Consider the following 11,428-nt stretch of genomic DNA (forward strand, 5'->3'; position numbering starts at 1 on the left):
CTTCTTCCTCATCCTCCTTCTTCTCCTCCTCTTCCTCCTCCTCCTCTTCCTCCTCCTCCTCCTTCTCCTCCTCCTCTTCTTCTCCTCCTCCTTCTCCTCCTCCTCCTCCTCCTCCTTCTCCTCCTTCTCCTTCTCCTCTTCCTCCTCCTCCTCCTCCTCCTTCTTCTTCTTCTCCTCCTCCTTCTTCTCCTTCTTCTCCTCCTTCTCCTCCTCCTTCTTCTTCTCCTTCTCTTCCTCCTCCTCCTCCCCCTCCCTCTCCTTCTCCTTTTCCTTTTTCTTCTGGAACCTTCTGGATTATAAATATCACAGATACACATTAGCTTCACAACTCCACACTTGGTATTTTGTACATTGTTTTTCTCCATTTTTTTTTTTTTTTTTTTTTTTTTTTTGGCCAAGAGTAATGTCTTGTAAGGTGATAACATAAAGGTATTTCTCAGAGCCTTTTGAGAACAATTCTGTTGACCCAGACTTTGGTTAGAGTTTCAGAGCTGACCCACTTGCTAATACATGTTACAAATTGTGGAGAAATAGATGAATACATAAAAAATCCCTACCATGTTTCCACAAGCAGGTGATGCTGTCCAAGGAGCATGAAAGACTCAGGCATGCCACTACGTTTTTTTTTTCATGTATTGCCTTGCTACTTGTTTATTCTAAAAACAATGTTATAGAAAGAGTGGGAAAGATGAAACGATTTAACTTCCTTTTTGTTTTCTGCTTCTTTAGGCAACCTTTGTAATTAATGAGCTGAAGGGAGGTGTCATTGGTTAGTTATAAGGAAAAGTAAAACAGAACCAACTGAGTCCGGGTTCCTGTTTTACCTGCTTCATGAGACTGAAAGACTTGTACAAACTCTGGAATATGACTGGTATAATTTTATTTTATTTTTTACTTTTAACTGTAACCAGCTTTATTAAAGACACCTATCATGAACAACCATGGTATGTCAGGAAAGACACAGGACAACAATCATTGATATACAAGAACTTCCAAATTCCCTTCTTGTGTAGACTACTAAAATCAGAAAGCCACTATAAAAAAACCAATGAAATCTTCACACAATACTTTGAAAATGGGAAAGTAGCTTAGAGTGAGGGTTGACATTTCTCATTAAGGATGTTTAACATTGCACAAGTCAACCCTGACTTTTAGGAAAAGAAAATGGTACAATTATCAGTCTGAAGATCCACAATCTCTTATAAAAGGAACCAGCACTCTTTTGAGAATACTCAGTGACGTCACTGCAAAGTCCACATTTGGGGGATCAGGTTCCAACAGGTCTCTGGTTTTAAGGTAATCGAGTCTATGTTGATAGTGCAGGAAAAGAGGAGATAAAAATGAATTTAGAGTTTTCCCAGACTACAAGGCATTTTGTGCTTTGGTGGTCACCTATGTAGGACCAGGATGTCTCTCCTGAAAGCCAACAGGAACCTTTCAAAATTATCCCAGAAAGATATTTTCTGTCCTCAGTCCAGCTTGGGAGATACTTTATTAGTGACACATGATCCTCCCCACTTCCCCCGCCAACAGTAAAGTGTTCTGTGTGCTAACAATATTGCTTTTTTTAAAAAAAAAAAAGTAAAACAAAATTGTGCATTTTTATAAAACTCGATAAAAAGTAGTATTTCAACCTGTACAGACACCAGAAGTGCACAGTTTTCAAAAATGCACACACGTCACTTGGCATCTCCAGCACCTTCAGCTTTCTGTACCTGGTCTGTTTTGGAGTCTCCATTTTCTGCAGGATTCTTTGAATGTTTACTGGCACCGGCTTTCCCCCTCTTCCCTTTCTGGCCTTTCTTTGCAGGGCCTCTTTTAGGTTTGGGCTCAGGCTTTGGAGGAGCAGGTTTAGCAGACTAACCTTGCAGATCTTTTCTGTTGCTGGTCCTTCACGTTGGCTTTGTCTTTAGCATCTCCTTCAGCCTTTCTTTTGAGCATGGAGGCAGCAGGGGGCATCCACACAGAACATGGGGTATACAGCGGTGCACAGGTTTGGTCTGTCACAACAGCGGGTGGTCATGCTCACAGCTTCTTACTGCTCCGACTGATACAATTTTAATGATGCTGCATATTAGCAAATGTTTTTATAGTTGCACTGAAAACTCTTGCTGTTGGCAGAGTCAAAACTGAAATTCACACTAGTAACTTAAATGTTTAATTTTTCTTATAACAAATTGGACAGCAAATTGAAACACACCGTAAATGACAAATTGAGAATGAGGGTGGGGAAGAAAGAGAAATCGTTACGTACTTACCCACCTTTAATGACCCCCTTTCCTGGCTTTTTGAATAAGTAGTTCCACGTGGCATTTTCATTCTACACTGAGCTAGGCAAATTGTGTAGCTGTCCCTGCCTGCCTTTCAGACTGATGATGTGAACATTTGCCCACATGACAAATATTGACAGAGTACCGATTAGTGCATAGGTCTAGAAAGACAGCTTAGGCAGCGAGTTACTGCAACTGAGAAGCAGAAATTCAATTGCACCTGGGCAGACCAGAAAGGTGCCCTTAAGGAGATACTCTAATGTCTGCTGGGGAGGCTCCTGATTATGTGTGTCCCCAAGAGTCACTGAGACAAGGCTCCCATAGATGGTGCCTAAGCAAACTCTCTTGGGTTCTGATGGAGGCTTTTCTATGCCTCTTAGCTTGGGAATGTGCAAAGACAGGACTAACCTGAACAATTAACATCTTTGCCAGGCTCCAGGGCTTATTCTGAGTTCTTCTCTGCTTAGCACTGCTTATCCTCCTGGGAGGAATATCAGGTATTCTTGTGTTGACTGAGGGAAGTAAGTAGTGGGCTATCAGTCCCCGCCAGCCCATCTTAATCCGTATTCACCAGAGGCTGATAGAATTAATCTCTTAACACCAGGACCTTAAAAAAAAATAGTACAGGATCTTGGAACTAAGGAGATTGCTATGTGGGTAAGAGATCTTTCTGTGCAAGCATAAAGAAGCTGGGCTTTAATTCTTAGTACCACATTAAAAAAAAATAGGCACAGGTAGTTACACTGAATGGGGCGGAAAGGATGCTAACAAGCTCCAATGTTCAAAGGGCTGTTGGCTGAGTCTGGTAAAACCTTAACTCCTCAAAGTCACTTCCAAGCATGATGGCTTAAAATGAGGCTTGTCCATCATTTAAGTGACCACCTGTGTTTGGATTGAAATGGGGTGCCTCTAATTCCTTGACCTGATTTCAAACTCTACTACTTAGGGGAAAGCCTTTTCTGAGATGTTTACGTAGAGACACATGGTAACAGACACAAGTGTGAAGTTAAAAGTTCTTCTGCTACAAGGCCTCAGAAATCTACTGATGAAAGCTCTGTGATCATCTCTCATAGCTAATGTCTCAACATTTAATAAACCTGTAACTGCTAGTGGGATTTCCATTTTCTCTGCCATTTTGTCTCCTTGCATTCACTTCTTTCTGATCTTACACTTTTTTTTTTTAAACCTGGAGCTAATGTCTTAGTTAGAGTTTTATTGGCATGGAGAGGCCCCGTGACCACAGCAGCTCTTGTAAAGAAAAGCATCCAATTGGGGCTGACTTATGCAGTTCAGAAGTGTAGTTCATTATTGATTTGGCAGGAAGCATGGCTGCATGCAGGCAGACACGGTGCTGGACCAGGAGCTGAGAGTTCATCTTAATCAGCAGGCAGCAGAGAGAGAACTGACTTGAGTTTCTGAGACCTAAAAGCCTGCCCCCCCTTGCAGTGATAGAACCCCCTAAAACTCTGCCCCTGCAGTGATGGAGCCCTCCAACCCCCAGCAAGGCTACACCTTCTTCAACAATGCAACACTATGGGCCAAGCACTCAAACACAAGAATCTATGGGGGCCATTTCTATTCAAATCATCACAGCTGGGGAGTAGTGAGGGCTTTATGGACTACCCAGTCCAGGGCTCATAAACACCACAAGAGTCTTTCCAAGGATCCATAAATGTCTATCAAAGATGCATGAGTCAAGCAGTTCTCGACTTTAAATCCCAAATAGCATCATCCTTGTCCTGTGAATTCAGTTGGATTCTGCATACATTTGAAGAGTATATATTGCTCGAATGGGATTGAACGCTACAAATAGTTTTAGTCCTTGTTTTATAGATTATGAAACTGAGCACCGGACAGGGCTAGTTGGATTAAAGCCATATTCATGTAGAGTTACAACACAGCTCATGCCTCAAGAGTCACAGTCAAACACATGTAGAGCTCCCTACTTAAGATGTTCTGCCTCTGGCCTTTTTGCCATCTGAGGAAAAGCAGCTTTACAGTGAAATGTTGACCCGGGAGCATCACAGTTAAGGATGTCTGGTTCTTTTCATTTAGGATTAGATGCTCACACTTGGCTGGATTCCCTAAAAGGTTACCGGAGAGAGAAATAATTGAGAAATGCTACCAGACATAAAACGACAGAAAGTATGGGCAGAATCGAGGTAGGAATTTGTCTCAGAAAAAGGAGCAACACTACCCAGGGACAGGATATTGGGAACAGACTCTAAGTAGGTGAGACAAATCCTAGAACACGCGCTGCAAGAATGGCTTGGAAGCAGCAGGCAGAAAAGCAGATTTGATTTTACAGTGATGTCTAGTCACAGAAAATAAGCAGACTCTTTGGGGGCAGGAAACATACAAAATGGAATCACAGCATGTCAGGGAGATTGTCCTGTTCTTCAGTAATACAGTTCTTAAAGAAAGAGCTATTCTATTCTGATAGCTCAGCAGCAGAAGGACCAGGAAGAATTGGAAGGAACTCTGAGCGGAGTAATGAGTGGATAAGTGGCTTCTGTTGGAGGAATCGACAATGTGCAATGCTTTTATGGGACCCCCATCATGGTTTCCCATTACAATGCCAGGAACAAGAGACACCAAGTTTGGAGTGAAATCAGTTAGGCGCAGAGAGATTTAGAAGATGGTTACATTTGGTTAAGGATATCAGAAAACAGTTCAACCTTGAGAATCAATTTATCAGTGAAACGAGAAACCAAGCAAGATGTATGAACAACTTAGTAATAAAACAGATATCTTTTCTTTAGTACTCTCAGCTGTGAGATGCCTGTGACAAACTCTAACCTCTTTGCCTTGACAATTCCTTGGTATTTCCTTTTATTTCCTTTGTTATTTAAAGACGAGGGTCTTTAAATTTGTGTCTTCTCTTGTCTGAAGCAGTCATTTTGTCAACTCCTGATTTTTCACACACAATCTTAAAAAGAAAAGCTATTTCATTTTGGCTAGCTTCTTCTTCTTGGCCAAATCTTGTGTCCCACAAAGAACTACAGGCAACCAAAAAATACTGAGAGCAGAAGAGCTCCAATTGGTTATATAGTTCTAAACAGACAGCTCTGAAAACACACATAAAAGTAACATTAGACAGGTCGAGCATGTTGTACTTATGTATTTGGGAATGTATGTATGTAAAAACAGGGATTAACAAGTCGTGAGTGTGAAATAGCATGGAGTCCTGTATGAGAGTTTGGAGAAAGAAGAGGAGAGAGGAAATGTAATTGTATATATACAATATATACTATATACAATATACAATAACATATATATTGACACACATATATACATATATTGAATATATATATATTGTGTATATACACAATAATATATACTATATATAACATGTATTATTGTATATTGCATATAATAATTGTATTATATTATACAAAAATAAAAAAATATTTTTAAAGCCTATTTTAGTGGTAGAATGCTTGTCTAGCATGCACAAGGCTTAGTGTGTGCTGCATGCCATCACAACAAAGAGAATTATTTCCACTCTTTAACCTTGTTTCCATACTCATATGCCTATAGAAGGGAAAGATAGTATTTTCTTAGTCTGGTGAATACAGTTTAGAGATTATTGCTATAAACTCCCATAACCAAAGCTTAATCTCACACACCAAAATACACACTATAAGTGAATAAGGAGTTCTGTGTATAAATGCTCTGTGGGTTCTTATACATATTATTTTTCTCTGGGGAGTAACTCAGTTCATGTACACATATGGAAAGTCAACAATAAATTTCCATAGGCAAGAGTCCAAGACCAAGCCCCACAGCCGTGGTTTAACTCAGAATAGTTCATGCAGATTCATAAAATTCCTATTACCAGCCAATGCACAAACATTGGAAAAATTCAATTTTAGACTAATGGAGTCTGAAACTCATATTTGCGTATACGTGTGGCATAAGAGAACATAAACCTGCTACAGTGTCCTGCCTAAATGTTAAGTCACTGATGAGTTATAGGATTTGGAACTGGATTTCAACTTGTTTGACTGCAAAATTATCTTAAATGAAAGAGTTCCTTAAACAATTTACCAATTTACCATTACATAAATTTTCATTACACCATTTATTTATTTTCTTTGAATTTTCTCTCTCTAAAATCAAGAATTGACAAATAGGACCTCATGAAATTATGAAGTTTCAAATAATCCTGTTAAAAATGGGTACAGAGCTAAACAAAGAAACCTCAATGGAGGAATATAGAATGGCTGAGAAGCACCTAAAAAAAATGCTTGACATCTCTAGTCATAAGAAAAATGCAAATCAAAACAACCTTGAGACTCCACCTCACACTAGTATCCAATAAAATAATTAAAAAATAAAAGGTTATAATGTTGTTCATTTGGCAGTTTCTCTCCTATCATCCTGCATTCAAAAATAACTACAAATTGGGTGCTTAGCGAAACTGAAATTTATTTTCTCTCGGTTATGGAGTTTGAAAGTCTGATGTTATTGGTAGAAGGGTGCTTCTTTTAAAGCTAGGCTTCTTTATCTTATGGTTGTTGCTGACCAGCCTCATCCATTTTTTTTTCTTAATAACAAGAATTTATTTTAAAGTTTAACAAACAAATATAATCTAGAGAACTTACATGTTGGCTTCGTATTTAGAGGGTAGGCAATACTTCTTTAAATTAAATTACTTTATTTATTCACATTTCAACTGTTGCTTCCCTTTCCTGGTCCCCCCTCCCGGAGTTCTTCACCCTGTTCCCCTTTTCCTTTGCCTCTGAGAGGGTGCTTCCCCACTCAACCAACCACCCCTCTCACCAGCCCCCAACATCTCCCTCCCCTGGGGCATCAAGATTAGGTCAGGATTAGGTGCATCTTCTCCCACTAAGGTTTTTTTTTTCTTTCTTTTAGACAGTCAGGTCTTTCACTGGGATGTGTTTAGGCTGGGTTGACCAGTTAGGGATCTATCTGCCTTCCTAACACTGGTTACAGGTTGTCTTAGTGAAGGTTACTCTTGCTGGGATGAAACAACATGACCAAAGCAAGTTGGAGAGGAAAGAGTTTACTCAGCTTACCTTCAGCATTGCAGTTCTTTCTCGAAGGAAGTCAGGATCGGAACTCAAACAGGGAAGGAACCTAAATGCAGGAGCTGATGCAGTTGCCATGGAGGGACATCTCTTACTGGCTTGCTTCTTACCTGTTGTTCAGCCTATTTTTAATAGAACACAGAACAAGCAGGGATGACTATATCCACAATTGACTGGGCACTCACTCCTCCATGAATTACTAGTTATGAAAATGCCCCACAGGCTTACCTAAGCCTGATCGTAGGGAGACATCTTCTCAGCTGAGGCTCCCTTCTCTCCGATGACAGAAGCTCATGTCAAGTTGATCTAAAACTTTCTAGTCACAAGTGTGCCTCCACACATGGCTATTAAATGGTGGGTTGTAAGGATGGGACTTTGGTCCTCATGCTTGAGCAGCAAAGTGTGAAAACTTTATTTAGCATGGCTTCTTTGTATTTCTGGATGTTTCTGTAATATATCTCCCGTCTTAAGTACAAATCATTTAACACAGAACCCAACACACAAAAGTTTGTGACTTTTTTCTATTTTACTGCATTACTGAGTACAAGTTCCATTTTCAGAGACAGACAGACACAGAGAGAGTCCCAACTGGACACCAGTGTTAGACAGACATAATTCATTCCAGTACAGCCAACTGTCAAGAGCCCAAATTCTCATCTCCTCCTATATGAAGATAACATCACTCTAGCCTGACATTTTCAAGTTTTAATTATTCCAGCATCAACTCCAAATCCCAGACATCATTAAATGCAATTAACCCCTATACTCTCAAATATGCTCCAAATCATCTGAATCAGATTTGAGTAGGACTTTGGTCCTTGCCAAGGTAAACTACTCTCGATGTGTACAGGAGAAAAAGAAATCTGCTTCTAAAGTGCAGTGAGGGAGCAGGCATAGGGTAGGAACTGTCCAGTTTGAAAGGGGGAGAATTGGAAGAAGATGGCTAAGCCTCCACACTGACAAAATAGGCCCCAGAAGTTTCTAAGGGTGGGAAACATGACATCTATGGCCTGATGCTCTTTGTGGCATTCAAAGGTAGGAGGAAATTCTCCTGTCACGTTCCTTTTTCTCCCGTCTTAAAAGGTGACTAGGAACTGTTAGCTTCTTGCCTGCCTACGAAGTTCCTTGAGTCCAAAACTTCCTATTACTTTATTCTGTTCAAGCTGCTGTTCTGGCATTATGTGTCAGTCGTCAACCTTGTCAATCATCTGTGCTGATCGAAAGGAACCATGCCATTATGCAAGAAGCTCATCAGAAACCTTCCCTGGATAGATCGCTTGCATTTTCTACTCTTTTTTCTGAGATGATTGATTAGAGGCATAAACCATATGCCCAAATTCATCAGCAAAACCTTGGTGTTCCCTCCCACACTGCTGGTGGGCGTACAAATATGTACACTCACTCTGGAAATCAATTTGGCATTTTCTCAGAAAATTAGGAATAGTTCTACCTCAACGTCAAGCTCTTACACTCCTGGGCATATTCACAAAGATGATCCACCATCCCACAAGGACACTTGCTGAACTATGTTCATGGTAGCTTTATTTGTAATAGCCAGAAACTAAAAAAACAACCTAAATGTTCCTTAATTGAAGAATAGATAAAGAAAATGTGATTCATTTACATAACTATTAAAAAGAAGGATGGGCATCATGGGTTTTCTTTCAGACAAATAGATGGAACTAGAAAATATCATCCCGAGTGAGGTAAACCCGACCCAAAAGGACACGCATGGTATGTACTCACTTAAAAGTGGATATTAGCCATAAAATACAGGGTAACCATGCTACAACCCACAGAGCAAAAGAAGCCAAATGACAAGGGGAGTTCAAGGGAGGATGACCAAATCCTTCTTAGAAGGGGAAATAAAGCAGTTATTGGAGGTTCCTGGAGGGAGAGGGAGAGGGAGAGGGAGAGGGAGAGGGAGAGGGAGAGGGAGAGGGAAAGGGAGAGGGAGAGGGAGAGGGAGGAGGAGAGGGAGAGGGAGAGGGAGGAAATTGGGGTAGAGGGGATTAGGTTTAGGGAAACCTGAGAAGAGAGAACAGAAATCTGTGATGGGCAGGGAGATATGTATCTCTAGGACATGCCAGAGACCTGGGATGGGGGAGGGAGCTCCAGGGCTTCTATGTGGACAACTTTAGCTAAGACTCCTGAAACGGGGATGTGGGTTCTGAAGTAGTCCCCTCCTGTAGCCAGGCAGGACTCCCAGTAGAGAGATGAGGTAAGCAACTCAACCCACAGAATCTTTGGCCCAAAATGTGTCCTGCCTCTAAGTTGTGTAAAAAAAAAAAGATAGAACAGAGACTGAGGGAATGACCAACCAATACATGGTTTTAATTGAGACCCATCCCATGGGCAAGCACCAGTCCCTGACACTATTAATGATACTCTGTTGTGCTGGTAGGCAGGAGCCTAGTCAACTTTTCTCTGAGAGGCTCCATCAACAACCAATGGAAAGAGAGGCAGAGACTCACAACCAAACATGAGATAAAGCTTGGGTAGTCTTGTGGAAGAGTTGGGGGAAGTGTACTGGCTAGTTTTGTGTCAAATTGACACAAGCTGGAGTTATCACAGAGCAAGGAGCCTCCCATGAGAAAATGCCACCATTAGATTCAGCTGTAAGACATTTTCTCAACTAGTAATTTCTTTTATTTACTTTTGCAAGACATAAGGATGAATCTAATTCTAATTATTATTTCAGATCATGCTAGAAAAAAACAAAGGGTTTGACCTCTTCTGTAGATGAGAAGTCAGAGGCAAACTGAGTGGTGGAGGACCCAGGCTTTGGGCTAGCCGTCAAACCAGCCTTGGCTTGTATTTCGTCCTAATCTATTAGAGCATTTGATCTCCACTTGGACTCCCAGCTGACTTTGACTGTGGGATGTATTCATGACCTTCAACTTGGTTTCAGAGTGATTTCATCTTACTTGCTCCGTGGCAGAGGATTTGTTATCTTCATTTTACAATGTAGCTAGCTTAGGGGTCACCTCTCCTTGCAATAATGCTACTGGGATTTTCTCTTTAGTCATGCATGACTCCCATTGTAAAATAAATTATTTTGGTATGAGTGTAATCAGTGAATTAGTCCAAAGACTGTGTTTCTTTACCTTTGTTAGTCCCCAATAACCACACAGAGAAAGCAATATTTATTTCAAACTGCACCTCAATATCTGGGCCTCTAAACAATTTACCTTACCTGGGATGCTAATCTAGCTACCTCCTAATCCCAGCCTCATGATACTTGCAGATTAATATTGTCTTCTTATTCTCACCAATTTCCCATGGTATCTTTTCAGATCCTCTCCTCCTCAAGACAGATCTGAAACTCCCTCCCTTTCTCTCTTCTTTCCCTGGCTGGTGGGAGTTTCTAGTCTATCTCTCTCTCTCTTTTGGGGGGGTGTGTAATCAGCATTTATTGACAAGGCAGTGAATAAATGGTAAGAATTGTTTACACAAACCTGATACAGGAGCTTCTAGGCATAAGCATTTCAATACCATGTCCAATTGAAAAAAGAATCACCATTTTAGCAATACATGGATAACTTTACACAGTGCACAGAAACATTATTCCTGCATCCCACATGTTTTACTGAATAAAGTCTGGTCTGCACAGCATGTACTTATCGGTATTTTTTCTGAGGGAAACTTTCAGCTGATACACAGAAAGCACTTCTGCAGCAGCTTGTTCCTTGATGCATCTCTAGATGCTGGAAGTAGAACAGAGGACAATGGGCATTTCTCACGGGGCCATCGATCTCGTATTATGAGCGTTTCATTGTTTATCTCCTCTGTGTAAGATGAAACCGTCCACACTGAAAACTTCACTTGCCATGATACAGTCCTTGCTAATATGGGTTTGCAGTGAGCCAGTCTTATGGCACCATAATAGCTCTGTGGTTAGTACGGAACATGCTCAGTAAGTTTCCATTTGCTCTTTCTGGAGAAAGTAAGATTAAAATAAATAAAGGCAGCCAGTTGCAGAATGAAGTATCTGTGCTTTGCAGCATTCATCAGGTTTGAGGATCAGATGAAGAACATCTGAGATGAAGACTATTGGGCAAGATAAGTTTTGAACACGCTTTGCCAGCAACAGAGTTTCTGTCA

This window comes from Micromys minutus (genome assembly GCF_963924665.1).
Source record: "Micromys minutus genome assembly, chromosome: 33".
Classification (NCBI taxonomy): Eukaryota; Metazoa; Chordata; class Mammalia; order Rodentia; family Muridae; genus Micromys; species Micromys minutus.